General features: G+C 44.8%; 1 gene segment (V, D, J or C); it reads right to left on the minus strand.

The window, feature by feature from the left end:
• Positions 1–1,600: 1,600 nt before the first annotated feature.
• Positions 1,601–5,460, minus strand: part of LOC309563175 (M1-specific T cell receptor beta chain-like) — a 54,919-nt gene continuing 51,059 nt past the window's right edge. The window contains exon 5 of the C gene segment in view: positions 1,601–1,871.

The raw sequence follows: 5,460 nt of genomic DNA on the forward strand, positions 1-5,460 counted from the left end.
GCAGCGGCGATCGCAGAGTGACCGGCGGACATCGGGTCCGCCGGTCACACGCGCGGGGGGGTCTGTGACCACGCGGGAGCGCGCCTCCGGTGGCGCGCGCTCGCTCCCCAGAGCCTCACAGGCTAGCGACGTAGCCCTACGTCACTTTGCCTGTGAGGGGCTAACTGCCGACGTAGATAGTCGTGCGGCAGTCGGCAAGTGGTTAATAGTCACTACCACTAATTTATTATTTGTGTTGAGCGCTGTTTTAAGTTAGTTTGCATATAAAGCAACTCATTGCCATATCACAAAAAATAAAATCATTTGCGTATGACGAAACGCGTTGGGTCGCTCCCGATTGGATGCCTGGACGCTCATGCGCAGTAGAGGACAACCGCGGCCATCTTTTCGGTTAGATCCGGAACCACGCAGGTCAGCGTAAACATGCTCTGATACTCCATTTTCATTGTGAGTTGTATTCTTATCTATTTGAATAAATGTTTAACGATTACCTACTACACTATGAGGATTAATATCTTCTTTCTATGAGTGGTTCCTGATCTGATGTGACTCCTGATATATATTCGTGAGATTTCCCTCTGAGAAGTGGATTGGGTTGATGACTCTGTGACAGTGTTCTACAGCTTTGTCATGTTATACCTTGATTACCTGTCTGTTCTATCCGTCTGGTAAGCGTGTTTTGGCACTTTACATGCTGGCGGATCTACGTCACTGCTTTACTGAATACTGGTTGCTGTGCAATTTCTCAATGGGATCTCTGGAATCTTTATATACTTTTATACTCACTGTTGAACCTAAGGGGTTTTCCTCTGCATTTTCAAAAAGGCTGTTTGATTCTGTCTTCTCTGATCCTCCCCTTCTTCCACTGTCCCCAATCCATGTCCTGATAATACAGAGCCTTTCGGACACTCTGCACATGCTCAGTTTGGTGTGTATTGGTTTTGTAGGTGTATAGGTTTTTTTTTTTGGAGGGTGCATGTGATCGGCACAGGACCAATCAGCACTGTCCAGACAGAGGGTCCAGGCTCCTGCAGCCTCATAGGACAGTCAGAGGAGAATGAAAATTCATCCTACAAGCTTTAATTAGACACTGATGGAAGTCACAAGACTGCTATATACTGCTGATGAGAAAAGGTAATTAGCAGTTTATATTTACTAAAATAATTGCATTTCCATGTTCTGTGTACTGTGGGGGACCAGATATAGTGATTGCAGGCTTCTGGGGAGACCAGATATAGTGATTGCAGGCTCCTGGGGAGACCAGATATAGTGACTGCAGGCTCCTGGGGAGACCAGATATAGTGACTGCAGGCTCCTGGGGAGACCAGATATAGTGACTGCAGGCTCCTGGGTTTAGTAAAACTTTAAGGGTTCCTCTAGGACAGTGATGGCGAACCTTGGCACCCCAGATGTTTTGGAACGACATTTCCCATGATGCTCATGCACTCTGCAGTGTAGTTGAGCATCATGGGATATGTAGTTCCAAAACATCTGGGGTTCCAAGGTTCACCATCACTGGTCTAGGGTCAACAAGTTAGGAAAGGCGGATTTAACCTCTTGGCATTTACAATAGATATAGAAATCCAATAGACAATTATTATGCAGAAAATCATATTTATTGACAAGTAAATATTGCACACCAATAAATAGCAGAGAAGACGAGAATTGCACAGCCGTTAAGCCCCGGGGGGTTTTCAATGTCGGATCCGTCATTGTGTCTCCTAGGTCATAGGCATCTTTCTGGACCCGCTGACCTTCACTCCCTTGTAAGGCTGAAGATATATTCCTTGCGTGTGAAGCGTGCATTTTGCATTGAAGCTGCATCAAAATTGTATTCTCAAGGTGATCCTCTAGAAAGATCCTGAGAGAGCCTAGAGTAGGAATCATAGACACAAGTCAGTATACCCAGGGCTGGCCCAAGACATTGTGCTGCCTGGGTCCAAGTATGAAATGCTGCCCCCACCCCCCCCCTCCTAAAAAAAAATCAGGCCCCCACATCCATTATATATACAATCTTGAAAATCTTAAATATACTGTTATCTTCTTCCATAACTCACCACCGGACCGGTCCACCAAACACCCGCTGTCTGTCCTCCTGTCACTCCTGTGTCTGTCGCGCCCACCACCCTAGAAGATCCAGCCTACCCTACGTGAGATGGAGTGTGCTGATGTCTGACGTCATTGCGCACCATGACTACGCGAGGGACGTTCCCCGGAGGAGACGCTCCGCCTCCTGATACTCATCAGTTTGCACTACTGGCTTACTAACATTCCTAACATACTTCCTGTCTTAGGGTGACAACACTCCATTGATATGTTGCAGTGACTGAGTGTTGGCACCCAGGACATGAAGTGTTCTACCTGCAAGATTACCAGGTAAAAAATAGAGGGCTAAAAAAGGAAAATGAATGCAGCCACCAGAAGGACTTGTATGCTGCAATATACATTTACACGTTAAAGCAGAATTTCACCCTAAAGGGGACGTTTGGCTTTATGCTCCCCTCTCCCCCTTCTAAGTCTTGACACTTTTTTTTTTTTGGGGGGGGGGGGGAGCGGGTACCTAATTTTAAAGCAGAAGAAAAAGCCATCGATTTAACAGTTTAAAAAAAAACAGTTACATTTCTGGCACGTGCGGGGAATGTAACTGTCACATTGGTTGTGCTCTCAACCAAATCTCAAACCATCCAATGGCTGCTGTCATAACTGATCACATGTGCAGCACCATGGCAGTTGAAGATCAAACAGAGACCAAGATGGCAGCTTCCTTGGCTTGAAGCGATAGGAGGGTTTACTTCCAGTTTAACAGGTACCCACTCCCACGTCCGGTCGGATCTCTGTGGCATTCAACTGGAAGTTCTCCCTTCCTCTAAAAACCTTCTGGGACTCATCACCGGTCCCAGAAGGCTGCAGGACCATTCACAAAGTGCAGCTCGGCTCGCCAATGGACAATGGAAAGCTCGCTGTGAAGCCGCATGGAATCACATTCAGCTGCCCACAGTAAACATGTCGGTGCCGGGGTCCCGGAGACTGAAAAAGCGGTTTGGGGTGAGCACTAGAGATGCACTGAAATTTTGACAGCTGAAAATTGTGTTTTAGGCATTTAGCTGATATAGAAAAAGGCGCCAATAATGGCGCCAAAAATGCATGCAGTTTTGTGTTTTTTTTACTGTGCGTTTGGTGTGTTTTTCATAGGTCATGTGACTTAAAAACTGCATCAAAAATGTAACACAGGTGCGTTATTGATGAGTTCTTGCTGGTTTTTCAATGCATTTGAACGGGGAGGTGCGTTTTTTTTAAACTGACCAAAAATGCTGCAAGCAAGATTTTTAACATAGGAGATGCATTGGACCAGTGTGAAGACATGCATAGAAATGAAAGGGATGCATTTTTCTTGAGCTTTTCTTGAGCTAACGGTGCCGATAATGTCCAACAATAAATTCATATGCATTTAAATTCATGATATTATTTTTTAAAAAGCCAAATAAAATACAATTACTGTATGTGTGTGTGTGTATATATATATATATATATATATATATATATATATATATATATATATATATATATATATTATTTTTTTTGTAAAACTGTCATTTTCACTTTTAGTTTTAGGCCAAATGCATCCTGAAGTTTTGGTTTTGGCACCAAAATCTCCATTTGATGCACCTCTAATGAGCACGCTGTTGGACCCCTGGGCAGGTAAGTGTTCTTTTATCAAAAGTCAGCAGCTACAGTATTTGTAGCTGCCGACCTTTAATTTTTTTTATTTCATAAAGGCTGAAGAACTGTTTTAGCCACTTGCCGACCGCCGCAAGTAGATATACTGCGGCGGTCAGCCCCTCACAGGCAGAGTGACGTAGGTCTACGTCTCTAGCCTGTGAGGCTCTGGGGAGCGAGCGCGCGCCGCCGGTGGCGCACTCCCGCGTGGTCACGGACCCCCCCGCGCGTGACCGGCGGACCCGATGTCCACCGGTCACTCCGCGTTCGTCGGGGGAGAGGGAGAAAGGCAGGCAGCTAGTGTAAACAAGCCGCCTGTCATTCTCCCCTGTGTAGAAACTGTGATCACACGGTTCTACTATGTAGGACCGTTGATCACTGCTTCTACAGCTCAAGCCACAGCCAATCACAGTTAGAATCACGCCCCTAGGGACACATACAGCCCCTCCCTCTCAAATAAAGTTAACCCCTTCACTACCAGTGTATTTTTACAGTAACAGTGCATATGTATAGCACTGATTACTGTAGTAATGTCACTGGTAACCCCAAAAGTGTCAAAATGTCAGTCAAGGGTCCGATTTGTCCGCCGCAATGTCGCAGTCCCGCAAAAAAATCGCAGATCGCTGCCATTACCCATTAAAAAAAAAAAAACAACAAAAATGACAAAAATCTTTCCCGTAGTTAGTAAACGCGATAACTTTTGCGCAAACAAATCAAAATACGCTTTTTGCGATTTTTTTTTTACCAAACATAGGTAGCATAAAACAAATTGGCCGAAAATGTTAAAAAATTTTGATTTTTACATTTTTTTTTGGGGGGGGGGGGGGGGGGGAATTTCATATAAAAAAATGTGAAAAATATTGTTATTTTTGCAAAATTGCTGCTTTTTTTTGTTTATAGCGCATGATCAAAAAATCGCACAGGTGATCAAATACCACCAAAAGAAAGCTCTGTTTGTGGGAAAAAAAGGACATCAAATTCGTTTAGGTACAGCGTCGCACGACCGCGCAATTGTCCGTTAAAGTCACGCAGTGCCAAATCGCAAAATACCCCCTGGTCTTTCAGCAGCCAAATCCTCCGGGGCTTAAGTGGTTAAAGAACATTTGTATTAAGAGAAATAGTACAGATATAATAGATAACTCTTTTAACAGACCAAAAGGGAGCCAATAAGAGAAGATCATTATTCGAGTTTACATTCAGTCTAAAGGAGTTGTAAAGGCAGAAGGTTTTTTTTTTATTTTAATGCATATTATGAATTAAGATAAAAAACCCTCTGTGTGTAGAAGCCCCCCCAGCCCTCCCTAATGCTTACCTGAGCCCCATCTGTATCCAGTGATGTCAACGAGTCCATCGGCCGTCCAGGACTCTCCCTCCTCATTGGCTGAGACACTGCCGCGACACCATTGGCTCCCGCGTATGTCATTTAAAGACAGCTAGCCAATCAGGAGATAGACGGGACGGGCCTAGGGGCAGCTCCATGTCTGTATGGACACATGGAGCTGCAGCTCGGCTCGGGTACCCCCATAGCAAGCTGCTTACTGTGGGGGCACTGAATAGGAGGGAGTGGCCAGGAGCAGCAAAGAGGGACCAGAGAAGAGGAGGATCCGGGCTGCTCTGTGCAAACCAACTGCACAGAGGAGGTAAGTATAACATGTTTGTTATTTAAAAAAAAAAAAAAAAACGAGACTTTACAATCACTTTAAGGAGAACTGCCTACATGATGCCAAACATACTGAAAATTAG

Source organism: Pelophylax lessonae (assembly GCF_965119305.1).
Source record: "Pelophylax lessonae genome assembly, chromosome: 9".
Taxonomy (NCBI): Eukaryota; Metazoa; Chordata; class Amphibia; order Anura; family Ranidae; genus Pelophylax; species Pelophylax lessonae.